The 22,610-nt window shown below is 40.0% G+C and overlaps 1 long non-coding RNA gene across 2 annotated transcripts in view; it reads right to left on the bottom strand.

Moving 5' to 3' along the window:
• The window catches only part of LOC137173364 (uncharacterized), a 28,648-nt gene extending 21,121 nt beyond the window's left edge, over window positions 1-7,527 (bottom strand). The window contains exons 1-2 of one of the 2 annotated variants that reach the window (XR_010925169.1): window positions 6,033-7,527; window positions 5,707-5,838 (exon numbers count right to left, since the gene is read on the bottom strand). This is a non-coding gene — a long non-coding RNA (uncharacterized lncRNA). The remainder of the gene's footprint in view (window positions 1-5,706; window positions 5,839-6,032) is intronic. The other variant, XR_010925168.1, reaches the window with a different exon arrangement.
• Window positions 7,528-22,610: the final 15,083 nt, after the last annotated feature.

Genomic DNA, 22,610 nt, shown 5'->3' with positions numbered 1-22,610 from the left:
ATCATACATACACACACAAACAAATGCACCAATGACTGAAGTATGAGTTTATAGGCTTCATTTTCATATGTTAATACACAGACATGTAAAGAAGTATATTGCTCTCAGCATACTGAATGTGTTTTTGAAAAGACTTTGTTGACACTGTCATTCAGGGAAGGAGCAATCTGGTGCTTTAAAATGTTTAATGCCTACATCTGTTTGCTGTGTTCAGTGGGTAACCACCCATGACTGCTGAAAGGCCACAAGAGTCCCACTACACCCATACTATACTTCACTACATGATTGGTTTAAACCAAATGTGTAGCAGGTTGATGTTGAACCTCACCAACAGTGACCTCTAGTGGGATGTAGGTCATTTTACAGTAACAAGACAAACACTCGGTTCACAGTTGCAAAGTGAACAACAGCTTCTGAAAACAAAGTAATCAGGTTTTAGAGACTGTGTGACTCTCTCTCTCCAGAGAACAAACATTTTTATGTGTCTTAAACTGTAAATTACATCAACCCTAATAACAAAGCACAAGCCTCTAAGTGTTGGAAATCATTGCGAGTGCCTTTAGAGGCTGTGCTGCTCTGTACATTTCATGAACCAAGGTGGTTTGAAGTGTGGATTGGATTTTTTAACCAATCTGTCATTTGAATGCAAGTGTTGTCCTAGTTGACATGAAAAACACTAGTTGTTTAAACTATAATTGGTGCCTTGGGTAAGCTTTGCTCAAAAAAGTGCTTCTTAAAAGAGCCTTGTCTCCAATTTTGCAAGGGTTGCTTGTGTGGTGGAAAGAGACCTGAAACTATGGCAGTCTGGTGTCATCTGTGTGAGGTCATTTCTTCTATGCCAGACTGTGTTTTATGACTGAGTAATTTTATGCTGAAGGAACTAAAATTAAAAAGAAAAACAAATACGTTTTCAGTTTAGTTTCTGTTTGACCACACAGCAAATAAGATGTTGCATTTTGTCTTCACCACCAAGAGGACCAAACTTTACCCTTGCTAGTCTTATCAATCCAAAGTATTGCATCCTTCCCAAATTAAGGTTAATCGAGACTAAGTGGGGCTTACAATACATTTAAATGCTAGCATACAGTCTCTGTCCAATAGCTGATTACATTTAAACCATCACTTTAAGTACTGGAGCAGGGGGAGCAGGGTTTTTAACAAGACCATACAGCCATGTTATAGCGGCTCTGTGAGGCTGTACTTAAGCGCAGTGGTGCTTTGAGCTAAATGCTAACGTCACCATGTTATTATAGATATTTGATCAAAAGGACAAACAGAACTTTTTCCCTGTTGACTGTGCCTCATGGTGGCGCTAGAAGAAAAGTCAACCAATCATCAAAGTCATTAAAGTGTGTTGTCTGAGAATCATAAATCTGTGCAAAATTTGGTGCCAATCCATTAGGTAGATGTTGAGATATTTCAATGAAAGAAACTTTGACCTGTTGGTGGCGCTGATGGAAAATCCAGGGCTCACCAAAGTTGTTAACAGAACCTCTTGGGAACTTGTATATATCTGTAGCAAATTTCACAGTCATCTATCAAATAGTTGTTCAAAATATTTCACTCTCAACCCCAAATGTCACCCTCATGGTGGCGCTAGAGGAAAAGTCAGAGGATCACCAGAGTCACTAGGATTCATCCCCTAGGGACCAGAATTGTGTGTACAAAATGTCATGGCAATCCATCTGATAGTTGTTGAGGCACTATATTTTAGTCTGGGCCAAAGTGGTGGACTGACAAACAGACCGACATTGCCATCCCCTGAGCTATGCCACTAGCATGGCTAAAAATAAGCACAAATTCCACATTCCTCAACATTTTCCCAGGACTTTGATGGAGATGCTACTTTGTCCCTTATTTGTCTGTTTAAACCATTTGCTATGGTTCATCATGTCCACCATGGGGATTCCTTTCTGTTTTCATGGTCATGGTTAATATGTTGATGTTGGCACTCAGCTCAACTTGAGTTCTCAGGGCTGAAAAATAGCTTGAAGTGCCAACCAAGATGTTACTGTACATGTTTGCTTAAATCATAATTCTGTCAAAAAGAGCTCGGATAGCAACCATAAAAGCAGAATTTTTGAACCCCCTCAATAACTAGAATAATATATGAGTCCTTGTTCAGCCTCAGACTTTTTATAGTGGTTTATGGGAGATGCATGGGAGGCAGGAAATGTTGCAGAAAGTATTCAATTTAAAGATGCCTTATCTAAGAGATACACCCTAACGTCCTATTACTGCACAAGTGTATTACATTGCCAAACTATCCTTACACAACTCGTGCAGTAAGGACTATTTAAGGAAAAGTGTTTTCTTAGATATCACCAGTGCAGTCTTGTATGTCACCACTGGAGAGGGCTCACGTACCACCAATAAAGAATGAGTGAGTGATACACTGTACTGGAGAGTTTTTTCTCTCTCGGAGATCACAGAGACTCTATGTGTAGGATTCTGTACTCAACATATACACAAATACATATGCATGTCCGAGTGAGTTCATGTGTGTGTTTATGCATGTGACTGTGTGTGCGTGCATATGAGTGTCTGTTTCTGAGAGAATTCTGCTTTCTGTTTTTAACCACATACTTGTGATTAAATGGGCTGCTGTTAGCATAGAAACTTGATCCCGAGGCCTCTATAGATGGAATCCAGCTTTGGTCTGAAAATTTTAATATAATTCGTCTTTTTACACCTCCTCCCGCTTTCTCTTTTGCTTATTTTTGCTGCTCCCACCAACTCGAGTTTTGGGAACAAGAATGATGCTTACTGAGACACATTTGTAACCAGAGACGTAGGCTTGTTGGATGGACATCCAACCCAAACTGAGCTAGCAAGACTGGTAAAACCCCACTGATTTAGCCACACAAGTCTTTTCTGGCACTGTGTTTCCCTCTAGAGATGGGTGGGTCTGCTTTTTTTGGACCCACGTTTTACTTAGCATGCATGCTTGTGGCATCAGAGTGACATTTATGCAAAACCTGTATAATTTCTTAATTAAATAGATGAATAGAAGAATGTTGAAACAAGTACTTCCCTTTATTCTTTGTCAGAGTTTGTAAAACTGATCTTTCTGGCAACATATGAGTGCAAATATACTCTGGAGATAATACTGGAACATTCTGCTGGTTTTAATCAGGCTTTTGTTAATACATACACTCATGTACTGTACATTTCTGCATGTAGCAGCAGTTTCTCACACTATGTTCACATGGGTCACACTCAGCCCATTTGATACTGAAATGATTGAAAATAGCACTGGACTTTTCAGTCAGACCACAAGGATGCCAGGAATAGAATAACAATACCGATCTGTGGTGGAAAATACACAAGGGATTCTTTCACAAAATATATACTGTATGTAGCAGGGAATGTATTTGTAGATTTTTGTACCCTTGAATATCAAAATGTCAACATATCTACAGTGTACACTTTTAGACAATATTTCAAATAAAAATAAACAAAACAATAATAACTATTCCCCCACCATTTGAAAATTTGAATACATGGGGTACCTACATTCACTGCAGTCATAGAGACAGATGTGAACACACATACACACGGACACACACACATGCACATTTATACTCAACCACAGCTCTAAAACAGCCCTAGTTACAGCCTAGAGAACTCAGCAGTTTAGTGAAACATGATGCCCAGACCATAAAACTGTGTATGAGTGTGTGTATGTGTGTGTGTGTGTGTATGTGGTTTTGAGTGGTCTCAGCTGTGTGGGACACACTGCAATGACAGCCAATCAGAGCTAATTCAGAATCAGAGTGGTTTTGACGGCTCCATGGTCTACCCGGGGGAACAAAGCCGTTTGTGTGCGTGTGTGTGTGTGTGTGTGTGTGTGTGTATGTATGTGGGTGTGTGAGTGTGCATGTGCGCACACCTCTCAACCTTACTCTGCACTCCACCTGCTTCTCATTGCCCAAATGGTCTGACAAAATCTGTTTTTTTGATATATTTAGCTTTTGTATTCCACAGATTTTATTCCATGGGCGCAAAATGACAGAACAGTATTAAAGTTCTTTGAATTTGAATTGAAAATTATCAATTCAGTCAATTAAGAGCCACTTTTTGTCTTTTTTCTTTAAGAGGCTGTGCTGCTTATTATACCTTTTTCTCACTTTTATAACAGAGCACACTTCTCAGCTTCTCATTTCCTCTTAAAGTTAAATTTTTACTTTTTCAATGATCAACTGATTTACTGCCATTTAAATCAACCCTAATTCCCAACCATTATTTTGCAGAATAATTTTGAATAAATGAAAGAGACAAGATCCTTTCAGCATCTTTTTTCTCTTTTCTTTTCACTTCCAAGTTGAGTATTCAAAGGTCAACTTAGAAGATGTTCATTCAAAGTTTTGATGACATGTGCTACATGGACCCAAATGGGAAAATCAAAATAAAGTCTATTTTGGCGACCTAAAACAAGTCATGCCACATTACTAGGCTCAAAGGCTGTATTTATCTTCACCGGTGGTCTGACCAGCAAAGAGCTAACAAAGAAATATTTAGACATGAGCATTAGACCTAATCCCTCGTAATAACAAAAATGGCCACAAGACAGAAAGGATGAAACTATAAATATCGCAGTCTGGGAAAGGACCAGGTAAATATGTCTTGATTCCATTCAGGTGTTACACATTCATATCATTTGAGATTGCCTCCCTCAAGAGCAGTATTCCTCCATCTCTGGAGCCCAGATTTTCCCAGTATGTCCAGGTATTTGATCAAGCAGATTTGTGGTCACAAGTGTGCCACTCTAGCTTTCAGGCTACGACTATTTGCAGTGTTTAAGAAAAAGCTGAGATGGCAACTTCAGTTTTTCAAAAGTTCTAGAAATATCAGCCCTAAGTCACAAGGCTGGGGGCAAGAACCCAGGGAAGGAAAAAAGACAAGCATCGCCCTCTGCCCCCCTTATCATCCATCGCTCTCCTTTTCAACGTGACGTGAAGCCGGCGTTCTCCCAATAAACCCCGGGGTGATGTGTCAGTAGCAAGCCGAGAATGAAGGAGAAGCGCTCAATTAGGGCCTACTGACTATGGTCTTGACTCTTCACGCCTAACTATCTTCTTCTCCCGTCCCTGATAGGTAGCTCTGAAGAGGCTCACTCTCCCTCCCTTTTTCACGCTCAGTCACACACTTGCTACCTCAAACACCCACACACTAGCTGTCTCGCTCACTCACACACTCGTTCACTCATTTCCCTCTTATTCATTAGCGCAGGTCCTCTCTATCTCAGGTAGATAGACTTCCATGCTCATTTATTTGCCTGCCACCCTTTTTAAACGTGGCCTATTTTGCCCTGCTGAATGAGAAATATCTATTCAGCAACACTGTCACTCAGTTTGAATTTGATGTAATAGTTGCTGCTGACTTTATGACAATATGTACATTGCTAACAAGTTTTTGTCATTACATCTCAGAGGAAAAGATTCATTGTATGCAAACTGGAAGGCAATCCCAAAAATTATTATGAAGTATTTATATTCGTTTCTTAGAGTAATATAGTTAAATGCTTCTGAATGAAAATAACAGCTGTGCTCAGGCAGGTGCGGTTTCTAAAATCTTTCATGAGTTGCTACAAAATTCACAAAATTACATTAGGCGTCACAGTGGTTCATGGTTAACGCTGCCTGACAGGGGTTTGAGTTTGAAGCCTGCGAGGACCTTTTTGTGCAGAGTCTGAATGTTACTCACCATGTTTGTGAAGGTTTCTCCTGGCTTCCGTCCACCCCAAAGGACATGCTTGTTAGATTGCGGGGATAATCCTGGCCCTGGCCTCAGAACTGGATTGGTTCCCCAGGTGATACCATTTGGTTGCCCACTGCTCTTAAACAGAAAAATAGTTGAATTACAATGAATTTCCCTTCTGAGATTAACAAAAGTATAACTTCAACTTCACTTATCATAATAATGTTTGGATATTATGCATGGGCAAGCAAGGGCCACAGTCAAAAGCTGCATATAACATAATATAGAACAAATTATAAAACCCTAAAAAAAAGAGTTAAATCTGGTTTTACCTTTATTTAACCAGGTAATCTCGTTAAGATCAAAATCTCTTCTGCAAAAGAAGACCTGAATTTCTTTAGTTTTACATCTGTCTTGGTTGCTTTGCTTCATAGGCCATTTCAAAACACATATGTTGACGTCATAGCAGGAAAAGCACAGGTGTAATTAATTAAGCCAATTATAGCAGCATTGGATTTACATATTCCATTGTCACAGTAGGAAAGGTCCGGGTTAAAACTGATAACACAATGGCACAGTTCCATTCAAGTGTCCAAGCAAGCAAGCAATACTGGCGGTCCATCATGCACCAAGTTCTTGAATTTGGAGAAACTAAATGGGATTCAGCCATCATGAATGTTATGAATTGCACCTGTGCATTTTTAAAATGCCTGCTGTGTAAAAGGCCTATTGCAGACCTTCATGCTGGCCCACTAGCATAACGCACATTTAATGGCTCGCAGCAGTAATTTATGTAACTAAGTTACACCAGCTTGAAAAACACCAAAAAAACTAAACGTCTGTCGTGAAAAAGGCCTTTCAGTTTAATTTTGCGGAACATTAAAGATGTTTTAACGTTAGGGGCGCCAACAAAAACCAAACAACAACACGAAGAGGAGAAAAATAAACGGGAAAACACGCGAAAAATACAAACACTTACTGGAACTATTATGCTTCAGCTGATGTCAACACCAAATTCAAGCTAAACAACATGTGACTATGGCTGTGGTTTCACCTGAAAGCTGGATTTTACTGACCTGGAAAGAGGAATATCCAGAAGTCAACACTTCTAAAAGGTAAGGAGCCTTCTTGTAAAAAAAAATTTACCTCATAATAAGTTAATAAAGTGCGTTGCTAGGCCGTGTTGCTAAATAGGTTTACAATATACTAAGCTAAGCGTGTGTTAGCTTGTTTGGCAAGTACTGTTAGTCAGTTTTGCTGTTTTCTTGGCTTGTAATGATGCCTTCAGTCTTCTTCTTTTTTTCTGTCCCCTCAGTTTAGTTGACTGGCTGTTTCTCTGTGTATCTTTCACTCGTTTAATATGGTTGTCTGGGGAGGACCAGACTGTCATCATACTGTTTTTGACATAGCTTAGTTTATTGGCTAACGTTACTCTTCCTTGAAGGATCATTTGATCACATTTGCATGCTTGTGTTGTGCTGTGGTGGCTATTAAGAGCAAGTACAGTGAGCTTCTTTCTCATCTCAGATGTCTCTCAGCTCAGTTATCACTGTTTCTGTGTGGATCTATGGCTACTCACATAGCACTGGCTTTCTGTGATCTTCTTGGAATATAACATTTTGTTTGGTGTAGGTGGGAATAATTAGACCAAAGCTAGTTTAGTGTTTAGACCTATATGTCTGACGGCTGAATTGTTCTATGGTAAGAAAATATAGCCTCCAACATAGCTTTTCTTCAAAGGTTTCCTATTTTCTGTAGTGTTCTGTATTTCTTTGTGTAATATCCATAGAAGAGTTTCTGTGTGAAGGAGGGACTAGACAGGATTTGGACCCTCTTAACAAAATACATAAATTCAAATGCGGTTTTCAACTTATTGTAGCAATTTGGAAGCCTGGTTAATGTTGAAAATGTTGCTGAAGTATACACTTGCATCCACTGACACAGGCAATGATAGGATGCAGGTTTACACAGGTGACACAGCCTGCAATGCGTCTGTTCAGCATCCTGTTCTCTACCATGCTCTAGTACGACTGCTTGTCTTCATAACAGTTTGCTGTTTCTGTGGGGCTGCTTCACCCTAGACACCTGCAGAAATAGTTTTATCAGGCTGCATTAGGACTAAAAATGGTGCAAAAAAGCATCTGATGACCATCCACCATCAGTTAAGGTAGACACGGGCTATTGAAAAAATGTTTTTGAGAGAAAATGTAGAAAAAAAATGAGCAGAAAGTAAAATTAAGATCATTCTCATCCTTGTTTCTTGCTGACAAAGTCTTTTTGTGTAAAAAAATGTGGTCGAATTCACAAGTATTCATTACCTGTACTGGCTTAATTAGAGGGATGTTAACTGTTTTCTGTGTTATTTTTAATGAATACTTGAATAGTGGTATGGCAAAACTAATGCCATGCCTTATAATTAACATTAGAGAGAGACAAAATGTGGAAATACTGTCACTAAATTTGGGGCCTGGCTCCTTCTCGCCTGTGATGCAGACTTCAGTGCACTTATCATGCATCTCTGAGGAGCTTTGTATTTTACTGTCCTGAATTAATTTCTAATAATTAATGGAAACCATTCCGCACTTTCAGTTATGAATCACTGACAATCTTTGAATCATCTCAGAGCAGAAGAAGAAACTTAGTCTCTAGGTCTCTTACCTCCATTACTCCTCCTCTTCTCCCCCGCTTGTTCTTCTTCTCCCCTTCCCTACCTCCTTCCTCTTGACATGTGTCACATTTTGGGCTTCTGCTCTCGAGGGATAAATGCCAGATTACATGGTGTAGTATTTTTATCCGTAGTACATTAACCGGCGGAGCTTACAGCATCAAAGCTTGGAGGAGATCATCACACACACACAAGCGCTCTCTCTCTCACACACACACACACACACACACAACCACACACACACAAAGCGCCTCCTTTGATCTCTCCCTCCCTCGTATTCCTAATTACCCTAGTGACACACATACATGCATACACACACACACACACACACACACACTGTACACAATGCACAGATACCCTTGCACGTACTCACACATGCACACAAAGAAATGAATGCATCCTGGGAATCCATGAAATCTAAATCCATGAAGAAATGGTGAATTAGATGTCAAATGTTCATCTGCTAAAACCTGAACAAAAGCAGCTTGCAGGGCACGTGATTACACATTACTCATTCGAAAATTATGAAGATATTATAACTACCTTCCTTAAATATGCAGAAAATCATGAGCTGATAGAGCTGTAAGATATCCTTAGCTTCCAGCTCATCATGCCTCCTGGATCAGCATCTTTTTTTCTCACAAACTCCATGAAGTCATGTGCAATCCCTTTTTTAGTATCAATTACATTGTTCTTTCCTTGATATATACTGTATATTCTTGATGTGAGTGAGTGTGTGTGTGTGTGTGTGGGCTGTGTTGCATACAGAAAAAGTATATATCATTGTATTCCAGCAGTAGATAGTACAACAATAACAAACTGACTCTGGTCACGTGGCCATGAAAGTGAAGTGAATGACTCTGGAAACGGTTCCGCTCACACAAACACAAAAAAATTTGACATCTCTGATGCAAATATTACACGTTGAGTCATTTTAATGATAAGGGCTCGTACACAACGGTAACCATGGTAGCATAAATTAATATGAGCTCTGTGTGTAAGACATAGACACAATTTGGAGTCTTCTGTAGTCTGAAATGAAAACATCTTAATTTCCCAGGCCAAAAAAAAAAAAAGAAATAGCAAAGCAGTGACTCTCGCATGCAGAAAAGTGATATGATGGCAACGTCCTTACTCTGCCAATATCTAAACACATCATTACAAATTTCCAGCATCACTCATTCCTCAAACATAAGCCAAATTGTATTACTCACTTTGTAAACTCTCCTACACTAATATTACCGCTTGATTTTGTGACTGTGGTTTGACTTGATACTGAAGAAGAAGATTGTAAACTTTGTTATACATGAAATTGTGTTTGGGGGTATTATTCTGTCCCCTGAAAAGAAAAAAAAGAAAAATTGTGAGTGCACATAAAGTGTTTTTCTACATGCACTTGCACGCATAAGCTTACAAACACAAAACCAGGTGGAGTGTGCGCCGACTAAGATTGGGTAGTCTGGAATCCCACTGTGATTTTTAGATTGATTTCAAGCTGGGTAGCTCTATCACAAACATTCCTTTGATTTGTACAGACTAGCCATCATAAAAGCAATGCAAAATTATCCTCTGACTCGTTCTACCTGCTGCAAAGTCTGTATAGTCACAGATACTGCGGACCGTGGGGGGCAGAGAGATGTTGAGAGGAAAACAAAGAAGGAGAGATGAATCGGGAGAAGAAATTGAGAAAGAAGTGAGAAAGATGAGATATAAAAAGGCAAACTTTTGATGTACAACATTTCTGTGTTTTACTTGGCTATGAAGGGTTTACTGTTTTGGGTCAGTGCATATTTTGGTTCAAATAACTTGTTTTGTAAGTTCCAACTTCTTAAATGTGAGTATTTCTAGTTTCTTTAATCTATGACAGTAAACTGAATATAGTTGGACGAGTTAGGGCGGACTGTTGGTAGGGACTAAACAAGATATTTGAAGTCGGTGACCATCGTTTTTCTGACATTTTAAGTAACTAATCGAGACAATAATCACCAGATTAATTGATCGAAAATAATTATACAGTATAATATGTTAAGGTACTGTAGGTCTTGAACAGGAAGACATAATCAGAGGCTACTATATTCATGTGATCAGTAATCCAATAAAAGCTAGTCCATAAAATGAAAAATTCAAGTAAAATCAAAAAAGCCAAAACTTATACTGAGAGCAGTTATGCAAACAGACTAGACTCATGAATTAGGGGTAAGGGAAGACAGAAAAATAGTCTCTCTCTCTCTCTCTCTCTCTCCAATGCCTGAAATTGCTCACCAGCCATAAGCTCATCTCATTCAAGTACTGAGAGTTTCTCACTAGCACATCGGTTGCCAACAGGACTTGATGTGGGCCATTCAGCCTGCAGAGAACGCTGCCTTGTTGACCTTTGGGTGCTGTCAACCGATCAATGAGGGGATATTTTGCTGTTTCCACCACTGTTGCTAGATGTGTGGAGAGCCTCACCCTACTTCATGCGGCCATTTAGGAGAGCTTGGAGTGGTAGCGAGAGGGTTTTTCACAGCGTGTGTATGTGCATGTGGTGCATTAAAGATTGAAACTGTGTGTGTGTGTGTGTGTGTGTGTGTGTGTGTGTTCGTGGTAGGGGTTAGTTGCTTGTAGGGGAGATGTAGCATGAGTGAGTTGTTGAGAGGCTGAATTGGCCCTACAGTACATGCCGTTTAGGTGAAATCAATAAGGATCTATTCATTGAGTGCCTCACTCCAGGCTTGTGTGTCTCATCCAATAACTGGTGGGGAAAGGCATTATTGTGTGTGTGTGTCTCTCTCTCTCTCTCTTTACAGGTAGCTGATCAGCTTATAACCCTTGGGAATGAACTTCTACCTTCTAGTTTGACCTTTCACCCCTTGAGGTTGAATGCTATATGACTTGAGGCCTCAGTTGTAGGTTCTAATAAATCACGAGGCATTGTTTCTAAATGCAGTGATTCACTATTTGACTAATTATTACATTTTTGTACCAGACCTCAGATTTTCTGTTGTACACCACAGCAAAGTAGTGCTGAATAAATTAGTTGATTGATCAATTAAATGCTCAACAGAAAATTTTGCTGATTGATTAATCATTGAAGTCATGTACCAGTCAAAAATGCCAAACATTCTCTGGTAAACATTAAAAGTAAAAGTGTTCGTTTGCTTCTGTTTTCTGTATATATTTTTTAATTTCTTTGGGTAAATGAGGGTTGTTTGAGGATGAGTGGAGTGTTAATGTCAGTCTCTGTTTCTCTGTGTGGGGTACATAACTCCCACCAGGGGTGGCTGACAAGAGATGACTGTGGCTTACCACACACTGAGAGTGCTACTCTTCTTTAATCTCCCTCCCTCTCTTCCTCTGTGTTTCTCTCTCCCCCATCTTAATTTCTCTCAACTCTGACATGTAAAAGCTTTTCCCTCCCATCTAAACCACTGAGCTAATCCTGCAGCTGGTTTTCAGGGGTATCGTGCTGTTTTGGGGGCTCTTATACTGACACAACGGTTTAGTATCATAATGGCTTGCAAACACCTGTCCAATTAGCCTGATTGTGATGCACCTCAAACCAGCTGACGGATCCTGCGGTGTGGCATGGAGATTTAGCAAAACACACTAAATACTTCTGCTCTAGAGGGATGTTTTTGCAGTTTTGTGACAAATGTCTTTCTTTAAATCCAGGTTTAGTGAAGGGTAATTGAGGGGACTTCCAAGAGTCAGTTGTCAGCAAAGGACAAAAGTCTTTCAGCTAAATTTAAGTTCCAACATCAGTTTCCTCTGTGTCACAAGATCGGCGAGAATTATAGGTTATCCAAGATTTATGTGATGGTTTAAAAAAACAAAAAAAACAACCCAAAATTTTGCAGAGTTGAATTCAAACATGTCTAAACATAAAGGTAATGCACTGGCTTAAAGGTGTTTGTGTTCTATGAGAGAGTAGCTAAAAGAGAGGTGACATGAAAAGAAGAGACTGACAATAAGACATTCTGTAACAGACCCTCACTCTATTTACACTAAGAATTTATACATTACATACTTTAAAGAAGTTTTTGACAACCCAGTCAAGCCCAACATTTTATAACTGTATTGGTTCTATGTTGTAGCTTTGCTCCCTTAACCACACAATACTAACATAAATATCATGATCTATGCCAAATTCCTCTTATTCATATTTTCTTTCCTTGTTATATGATCCATGCTAAGTTGTGCCGCTAGACACGTGAAGTACATAGACTACTGTGCATGGTGAAAGGTTGGGGGGGAAAGCATTGAGTAGCATTTGTTTCGCAAAGCATCAGTCCTTTTGTTTTGCAGTGGTGAACAGAACCATATCTTTAGCTAAGTCCTACAATAAGTAGTCTCTTTAATGCCCCACTGGATGTTTGAGTGGTTGGGCGGCAGAGATTTTTTGCTGAAATTTTCTTGTGATGTTTCATTTGGTTGGACAAATTTGTGCTCTTACTTTTGTTTACAAAGAAAGTACAGGTGCTTTTTTCTGTCGTTACTGTCATTGAACATAGCAGACTGCACGACTCTTCATAATACAGGCCAGTGTTTTTGTCAGAACAGGGGGTGGATAATTTTATTTTTTCTTCCTCACCATTCATGGGTTTCCTTAGCTTTTTCTTTCACCACATCTTACTCCGCTGTCTCTGACACACATTAGATTTATTTACATCTGCCCACATTAGATTTATTACACCTGCACCCCTTGTTCTGTGCATAATTTGTCACATGGACTTGTCAACTTGGTTCCTACTGTCCAAGATCCATCTGAGACCAGATTCGGGACAGGTCCAAATTATATTCATGTGGTGTATCAACAACAGGGTAAAATTACATGTATTTGTAGTCTTTTGTAGTCTAAATATTCTAAATATTATAGTCCAAGCCAATTCTGTGGAGCAGTACATCTAATAAGGGTCAACTCAGTGTTGCCAGACTACAGCTAATAAAAGTCATTGCTACTGAGTCACTTGTAATCTCAAAGTGAAATTTATTAAACCCAGATCAGGACATTCAAAGGCTTTGGAAGCTTTAAAGGTATTCATCTAACAGCCGGACTTCATAAATGCTGTATAAGGTTTGACTTGCCATTTAAACGAGGCAAAGCGCCACTGTCTATCTCTGTAATATCTCCCCCCCCCCGGCTTCATAAAAATGTTGAACAGCCTTTCTCAGAGTGACCTGGGCCTTGTTCTCAATTAAACCCCTTCGCCCTCCGCACAATTAATGGGGTTTTGCCATCTAGTTATTTCATTACAATGACTCGCTCCTATCTGCTAGATGGCCACTTCACTATACATACTGTACTGTGCATTTTCTTCATTTTTCTTTTTCTTTGCTCTATCACAAGCCCTCCATCAGGGTGACAGCTCCCTGCCTTTTGTCCTTCAGTGAGGGTAAGCCTTACTGTAGTCTGTATGGGAGGCGTATATTGTAATATTTTTTTTTTAATGTTTCATTTTTATCTGTGTGCATTAAGAAGCTCCGAAGGTTTTAATTGTCTCAGTGTGTATGTGTGTTTATATGTGTGTGTCATAAACAATGTAGTGGATGTGTGTGCTGCAGTGTGAAAGCAGTGGTGGCAGCTTCCAGGCTCTGGCGCTGGTGTAGGAAGACATCACTCTTCAGGCCAGGCAGATAATGAAGCAGAGTGTAGAGCAAGACAGATAAGACGACAGACTTACGAACATCTCTCTGTCTTCTCCTCTCTTACTCTCTCTTTTTCTTTCTCTCTGCCCCCTCACTCTCATTTGCTCACTTGGTCACTCTCTCATGCTCCCTCGCTCGCTTTCTCTCCGTCTCGTCACACGCACGCGTACAGTAGACGCAGCCTGTTTCTCCCTTCCAGCCAAACACTCTCGTTTTCTTCCTGAGCATGATTAGAAGAAAATAGTTGTCAGAGAGACAAAGAGGGAGAGAGAGAGAGACAGAGAGAGAGGGAGAGAGAGAGAGAGAATGAATGGAGATATGAAGGGACATGTCATACCATTCACAGAGCACTAGGTCTGACAGGAACCCTCAGGACATGGCACTCGTTTCAAGTGGGGACCAAATGGAGGTGGCACCAGGCTGTAAGGGCTCTCTAGTTAATTAGAAGACATTGCCGTTCTGGCACAGAGAGGGCAGTTGGAAATCACAGTCAATTACATCCAGGTTATAACATGAGTTTGGCACCGCAAGTCAGCTTGTCACAGCTTGTCTGGTGCTGACCATAATGGCCTCCTACGATATACTCACAGTCAATGATGGCATGTCTGCACATATTCTCGATGTTACTGTATGATAATGCAAAATTAAGTTTTTGGTTGTCATTCTGAAAAAAATCCAGCATAATGTGATTTTCTTTTTTTTTTTTTTTAATTTTTTGAAGTCAGTCCAATCTAAATCTGAAATGAGAAAATCCTTACAGTTATTTTATATAATATCTTAAAGGTCAGTTTTGTTGCATGTTGTTGTTTGGATCTGTAAGCCTTTGAGTCCACATTTTGAAACATTTTTTTTTACCCATTAGTAATGTTTTTGTGCTTTTTTTCCCATGTTTTTTTTTTTTTAACTGATTTACATTTTGAGAAAGTAAATTTTGAGATGAGACATCAGGACCATCCTAAGATCCCTAACAGTATCCTCCAGTCCCATCTGACACACCTTTATACATATTGTACTGTTCAATATGAGAATATACTCCAAACAAACAAAAACAAAAACTGCACAAAAGAGAAAGAGAGTATTTCAGAGTTGCTTTTATTACCTTTGTTTGGCAAGATGCAAAAATGTGCATGAAGTCTCACATTTGGCCTTTTCAAACAAGTTCAGGGAAAATGTTTCTACTCTGTATGCAGAATCTTTCAACAACACCATCACCAGAGAACCACTCAGTGCCTGATCCCCATCTCTAAACACAAAGGAAAATGCCTGTCAAGTCTTGAAAGAAATCGTGTACCTGCATTTGAAAATCCATTAGGCAAGGCGTGGAAGCTGGAGTAACCGAGAGCAATGGAAGCAGATGAAAGGGGTGACTCATTCGATGGTGCTGCCGTGTGTTTTGAAGATGGAATATGGTCTCTAACTCGGCCACATGGGTGAAAACAGAAAAGTTTATAGACACACGGTCACGCTTCTGTGTAAGCATGCACAGGCATGAGTGCACGCATATGCTCTTGGTTGTAGATATGGACATGCGCATACACAGATCCACGCACATTGCCCTCTGTGGCTCAGACCCCCTGGTGTTGAAACCAAAAAGCTACAGGAATGCACACAAATCACTGCTTGTAGGCAGAAAGAGAAGTGGAGGAGGACAGGAGGGGTAATGAAACGAGAGAGCATTCGAAGAGAAAACGGTAAGCTGTTGTTCTACACTACACACCTCCTTCCGGGGGCGCGGCTCTGCTGCTGACCCTGCGCTTCACACTCCACGTCGTCGAGCGTGTTTTGTATGTTTTTGCGTATGTTTCTGTTCAAAGTAAACTTGAGTATTTACTCGGAGCCGCTTGGAAATGAGATTTCCCACTCTTTGGACGACTGTATGTCTTGTAGCCGTCTTACTCGAGGCGAGTTTCGGACTAAATGCAAAGATTGGCATGGTCACCTATACCCGGGAGCACCTGTTATCTCTCCAACCTCACGCAAAAATCGGTGGCCTGCTTTCAAATTTAACCTACCAGATGACTGCACTGGGCTGATCAAGAATCCCAGGACGAGAATATGGATTAAACCAAAAAAACGAGAGGAAGTGTAAGAGAAGAACTCCGAAGACGTGGTGTAATGGAATTTTTTACTATTCACGTGTTGTGCATGTGATGTGTAACTCTCTCTTGTTCTGTCTAACCATCTCTTTAGTTGTAATTTAGCTTTTTGCTACAAACACTAAACACAGTGCATCTGGTGCCTGTGCATAATTGTATGTTGCAGTTCCAATGCTATTGTAATGTCCATGTCTGAGAAAGCGATCAACTTGCAGTTCTCAGCAGATAGGAAGAAACACTCCCAGCAGACAGGTGCAGAGGAATAAACCCCCCAGGGAAGAAACATTGATAAAAGTTATGAATGAACAATAGGGCAACTGTTGAATACAGGGGGCTCAGTGATTTAACATTGGTAGTGTGCAGCTTTCACTGTAAAGATGACTGTTTTCACTGAATTCTTGGCCCTTTGACTCAGACAGACTTTGAGTCCGTATGCGTACACTGTGTGATTGTGGAATAAACTCTTAAAAGACAATTCTCTCTTTGTGAAATCTATCTCTATTTTGGAAATTCCCACGACATGCAGCTGTCGACCTCCTTTGCCAGTGATTACTCTGTCAAATGCAGTCGCTGAACAACAAAATTGATGAATTAATGGCAAAAGTTGATTATGACTGCGACTTTAGACGCAGCAATCTAATATGTTTAACTGAATCATGGCTTGAAATGGACACAACAAATGTTGTTTTAAGGGCATACACCACAATTAGGGCCGACAGGAGTGAACTCACTCATAAGTCTATAGGAGGTGGACTATGTATTTTTGTGGATAACAGTTGGGCAATACAATTCCATATTCACGAGCAAATATGCACCCCCACTATGAACTTTATCTGTATTTTTTTAGACCATTCTATTTACCGAGGGAATTTGGCCAGGTCATCATAATTTTAATCTATGTTCCCGGACCAGACAATGAGAAGGCAGTGACCAAAATAACGGAAAGCTACAATAACGTGCTTGTCCGCTCTTCAGATCAGCCGCTGTTTATTCTTGGAGATGGTAGCCCTTGTGATCTTTCAAGTCATTTACTCGCCTTACAACAGTTTGTGAACTGCCCTACTCGATCCACCCGTGTTGGATAAGTGCTACGGAAATGTAGCTGATGCTTACAAGGCTGTGTGCTGTCCTCTGCTGGTTAAGTTAGACCGAAATGTTGTACACCTGCTTCCCAAGTATCAAGCTAAGGTGAAGCAAGAGAAACCGATGACTGAGGAGATCAAACTTTGGACTGAGCAAAGCAAAGAGGAGCAGACAGACTGTTTCAATGATACAGACTGGCAACTATTTTTTAATTGTTGTGACACTGTACATGAATCTAAAGATCTCAAAATGTGTCTTAATAAGAAAAAATGTGTTTTTCTGTGATACTGATTTGGTCAGAGAACAGGAGAGAAGGATTGAATTCAAATCTAAAACAAAGAAAGCAAAATTAAAATACCAAGACAAGGTTGAGAGCATTTTGCATGGGTAATGTTAAGCTATGATGGGCAAAGAGAGCAGGAAACAGAAATATACTATCTGAACAGTCCTTCCTTCTCAAATGAGATGAATCTTTTTTATACTAGGTATGACACAGGGGACTTCAATACAGAATGTGACATGGTGTGCACCAAAATGCCTGTATATGCTCCATTAGTTCTTACAGAGCACAGAATTGCAGTTAGCCTTGCCTGCACTAAACTAAACAAGACCCCGGGCCCTGATGGCCTGATCGGATGAGTGCTTAAAGATTGTGCGCCCCAGATGACAAGTGTTATCACTCAACTATTTTAGCTCCTGCTGGACAAGAGCACTTTACCTAGCTCCTAGAAACTGCCAAATATAGTGCCTGTACCAGGAAATCAGGAGCTAGCCTTTTAAACGATTTTAGACCAATAGTGTTTACCTCCATCCTGTGTAATTGTATGGAAAGGGTTCTATCTAAGCACCCAACATCATCTGTGGCTTGTCGTCTTGACCCCCTCCAATTTGCATATCTGGTTATAATTTTATACAGTGACCAAACATCTCCAACTGACACATATCCTCATTCAAAGGCTTTTGGATCTAGGGGTGAATGGTAGTCTAATATTGTGGATCAGCGAGTTTTTTTTGTCTGACCGTCCACAAAGAGTGTCCTCTAATGGTAATGTATCAGAACTGACCATTTTAAATACAGGCGCGCCCCAAGGTACCATTCTATCAACTTTATTATTTTCAGTGTACATCAATGAGTTCAGAATCCAAGACTCAGATTTTAGCTTACTTAAATACGCTGATGATATGGCTCTCGTCAGCCTATCACATGAAGGGTAACGTCCCTCCATAAATGGTGTAAATTTAGTACTCTTGAGATAAACATTAGTAAAACCAAGAAATGGTCATATCCAGTAAACACTACATTTCAGACTTATGTCAACCCCTAACAATCATAGGTAGAGCTGCCAAGGTACTGATTTTTTTACTGCACAAATTGGCAAAGCCTTTCAAACTGTTAAAGTAACTGCCATTAAAAAGGGATGGATGATATTATTGGCACGTCATCGGTATCAGCCGATAATAGCTCTAAAATGAAATATCGGCATCGGCAAATTCTGCCGATTTTGAGAAGCCGTTATGTTGCCTTCTCCTCCGCCGCCTGACTGCGCTTCCCTCGACTGACTGTGTCACCCTGGCAGTCCTGGTGCTTCCTCTGCAGGCTCCACTTTTACTCAAGCTGCCGATCAGACCCGCTGCTTTTGCCTACTTTAACCTGAATAATAAACCGGGGCTCGGTGCTCCGGTTGGATCCACATAGAGAGCCGGGTTAACGTTAACTGGGAGGCTAGCTGGCTGTGCTTCCCTCTGGTCATGCTGCGGCTAACGCTTTGCTAGCCTCTCAGCTAGCCCGGTTTGTTATTTAGGTTAAAGTGAGAAGAAGCAGTGGGTCTGACGGGCAGCTGAGTGAAGTGGAGCCTGCGGAGGAAGCACCGGGACCGTCAGGGTGATACATTCCGTTGAGGAGCTGCTATGTTTGGCTGCACAGATAGGAAACACTTCGGCCGACAGGATGTACCACTCTGTACAAAAAAAAAAAAAAACTCCTTGTCCCTAACTGAGACATATGTAGATTGAACAAATAATTGTCCCCAAATATAAGACAAAACTTTTTCAGACGTATGTCCAGGAAAAAAAAAACAAATCCTGTCTTACATTTGGACCAATATGGTAAACTTTTCAAATGCATTAGTAGTAGTAGTCTGTTCTTTATAGCGTCTATAGTCTAAATATCTGTCTTTATTCCAGTGTTGTCATTAAGAAGCTGACTTTGCAGCAGGAATATTGGTCAGCATTCGGCAAGCACGTCATTCGGTACGTCATTCTTTATGTCAAGCCTTGCATCACTTGAGCTGCTCACTCAGCAGTGAAGTGGTGATCAGCTTGACTCTGCAGTGGGCGTGACATGATTACGTTACCGTGGTAATGCAGTAACCACGGCACCCTGTTGAAAAGGTTAGTTGTTTTAAATACTTAGGAACTTATATAGATAGCCACCTAAATTTATAGATAACACAGATTATTTTTCTAAAAAAGATATGCAGAGGTTATACCTACTCAGGAAGCTTAATGACTTCGGGGTGAGCCAGAATATTCTTGAAGTGGTTGCAAGAATCTGGTGGAAAGCATCTTGTCTTTTAACATGGTCACATGGTACGGACGCTTGGATGTCAAATGTAAAGGGCAACTGTCAAGAGTGGTTAATACGACCAGTAAAAAATAGGGAAACCACAGATGCAACTAAGAGGCAGGCATGTACTGCATACCAAAAAGAAAGCTCTTGACATAACAAGTTATCTGTCCTATCCATTGTGCCCACAATTTGAATTGCTTCCCTCAGGAAGGCACTTTAGACTGCCACAGGCCACCAAAAATGGCAAATCACTTGTCCCAAGTTAAATTGTTAAATTATTAAATATAGTCAATTGTATAGGGCCACTCCCTTACCTCACCCCTTGCTAAATTTGTACATTTGTCTTATGTTTGCGAATTTTGCACTTTGTAGTTTTTGTAATAGGCCTATTGAATTGTATTTGAATTGCCTATGATTGAACTCCAAGCGCTCCCAATTCACTGTTTTTTACTATTGTCTTATTTGTAATCCATGTTGATTGTGGTGAAGCCAAAGACAATTTTCCACATTGTGGACAATAAAGTTTCTAACCTAGCGCTGCTCTCCCCGTCTTCTAAAATGAAGGCCTGTTCTTCTCTCGCCATCATCTTTGCTGCATTCTTCAATCTCTCCATCTTTTAGGCAAACCCAATTACCAGAAAACCGCTCTAACACGGCCTCAGATTGAAAGGAAATTGCTTATTGTTTTCATGTACCGCATTTGCTGCTCTCTATGTCTCCTCCTCTTTTTTTTTTCCTCTTTCTTTCTGTAAAAAACAGAACCGTAGGCCCCAGCTTTTTACCATTTTCAATAGCTGAAGAGAGCATTGCTTGTTTGAGATCACTACACTTAATATCCATAAGAAGGACATGAAATTCTGAGATACCTAATTTTTAAGCTGGCCTCATCTGGTGTTATTCTCCTCTCAAAACCACTCAAAGCCAAATGAAATCACTCAGGGAAAGATAAGTGAGGTTTGCAAATGACCAAAGAGAAGGGAAAGATCATAGACCTTACATCCACTTCACTTCAGCTAGAATCGAGACATAGGAATGAATAGGATGAGTCAATTACTATCAGCAACCCGTTCTGTGCTCCCCCCTTTTCTTTTAAAATTGTGTCTATTTTTATAGATTTTCCACCTTTTTCTACAAGTATTGCAGTCCTTATCACAGCTAGCTGGACTGTTGGCTCTGGAAGGGTGTAGGCAGCCATGTGTTACCAATGTGATGTGTTTGTTGAATCGCATGAGGTGCTGCTACCAGGATCTGAGTGCCGGGACTCTGACGCGATGGATCTGGGGGACTTTACCATTTTGCCACCTGTACATCCCATTTTGTTTGTGATGAATTTATGTTCAAGAGAGAAGACTTGAGCGAGACTTCAGTGATTGAAAACATGTCCTTTGGAAGGCTAAAAAGAGTCATATATTTTTCATACATTTAAAATGAACCAAAATAAAGAGATGAGATATTTACCTGCTTATATACGACCTTTTGACCTGATTTATATTTTAAAAATACAATCGCTTCACCTAAAATGTCACTTACAAATGTTACCTATATCTATACCTATATCAAGGATAATGATTTGTTTAAATATTTTTTAGGATTTGAAATTTGGCTAGTATTTTATGGACAATGAAACCACAGAGAAATTTTTTTTATATGCCAATGCAAGATTTCATTGGCTGTTGTCTTTAACTTCTAAACTCAAGTGTGAATTTGATGAGCTGTGACATCATTCTGACCAAAAAAATAATGCAAAGAATAGATTTATTAATTTTTTGGCTGAAACGATAGGTAAACAGGATTTTATTTGCAATTTTACAATATTCACCTGCATTAACTGTGTAATTCATAATATTTTACATTAATAAAAGGCTTGAACTGCCCCCTTCCACAGGTCAGCTGGTAGGGATTTAGTGTCTTCACCACAAATTGTTCGTGTGCGAGTGCAGATACCTGCTGACATGAGGCACGTCCTCCTCCGACGAACACCACTCTACTGCCGCATTCGTTGATCATAAGGATATGTTCATTCCCTTTGGCACAACACATTGTGATATTTTTCCTCTCATTTCATGGTATCATTTGGGACTTCTCTCTACAGAGGTTGATTGGTCTGCAGGATGGTCTGCTGGCAAAGTAAACACACACACACACACACACACATGCACACACGCACACACATTTTGGCCTGACTATCCTCCTCATCCCAAACACTCAACAGCATTTACATTTTGCCCGAACCACATCGACCTCAAATCTAAAACATCAATTATTTCAGTTATGTTTTGAGTTATGTTCTGATTGCAGATGTCATGTGACTTGCTGTAAGTAATCTATACTGAAGTGTAATTGAGCAAGACCTAACAGTCAGAACACAATGAGGAGAAATAGTAAACATAAAATATATAAAAGATGCATGATAAGGCTTAAAATAACATAAAAAATAATATTTATGGACATATTTAGGCCACATTAACTGCAAGCAGCACTCTCCAATGTAAATGCACATTAGCATATATTATGACTTGGTGAGCTATGCAAATAAGCTGCCTTAATTAGGGATAAAAAGTAATCTTTCCTGCTCAAGGAAGTTTTCTCCAGGCAAGTGGAGCACTTGGCTGTCAACAGGGAATTAACTAAACAAAAGCTCTGAGGAAAAGCACAACTTTTCCTCATCTGACTAATTCCCAGTGTTTTCTTAGTTAATGGTGTCATGATTAGTGCCTCACTCAGTGGTCTCAAAGCTCCTCAGCTGTGGACTCAGGCTTTGAGCGGCTTCAAACCCAAGCTGAAACAGTAAATGTGATTGGACATTTCTGGGTTGGCAAGATGGCATGTTGGATTAGTTGCTGTATTAATTATGCTCTTAGACAATCAA

Source organism: Thunnus thynnus, chromosome 21 (genome assembly GCF_963924715.1).
Source record: "Thunnus thynnus chromosome 21, fThuThy2.1, whole genome shotgun sequence".
Lineage (NCBI taxonomy): Eukaryota > Metazoa > Chordata > Actinopteri > Scombriformes > Scombridae > Thunnus > Thunnus thynnus.
Note: the sequence above shows the minus strand (reverse complement) of the source record. Positions and strands in the feature narration are given on the sequence as shown.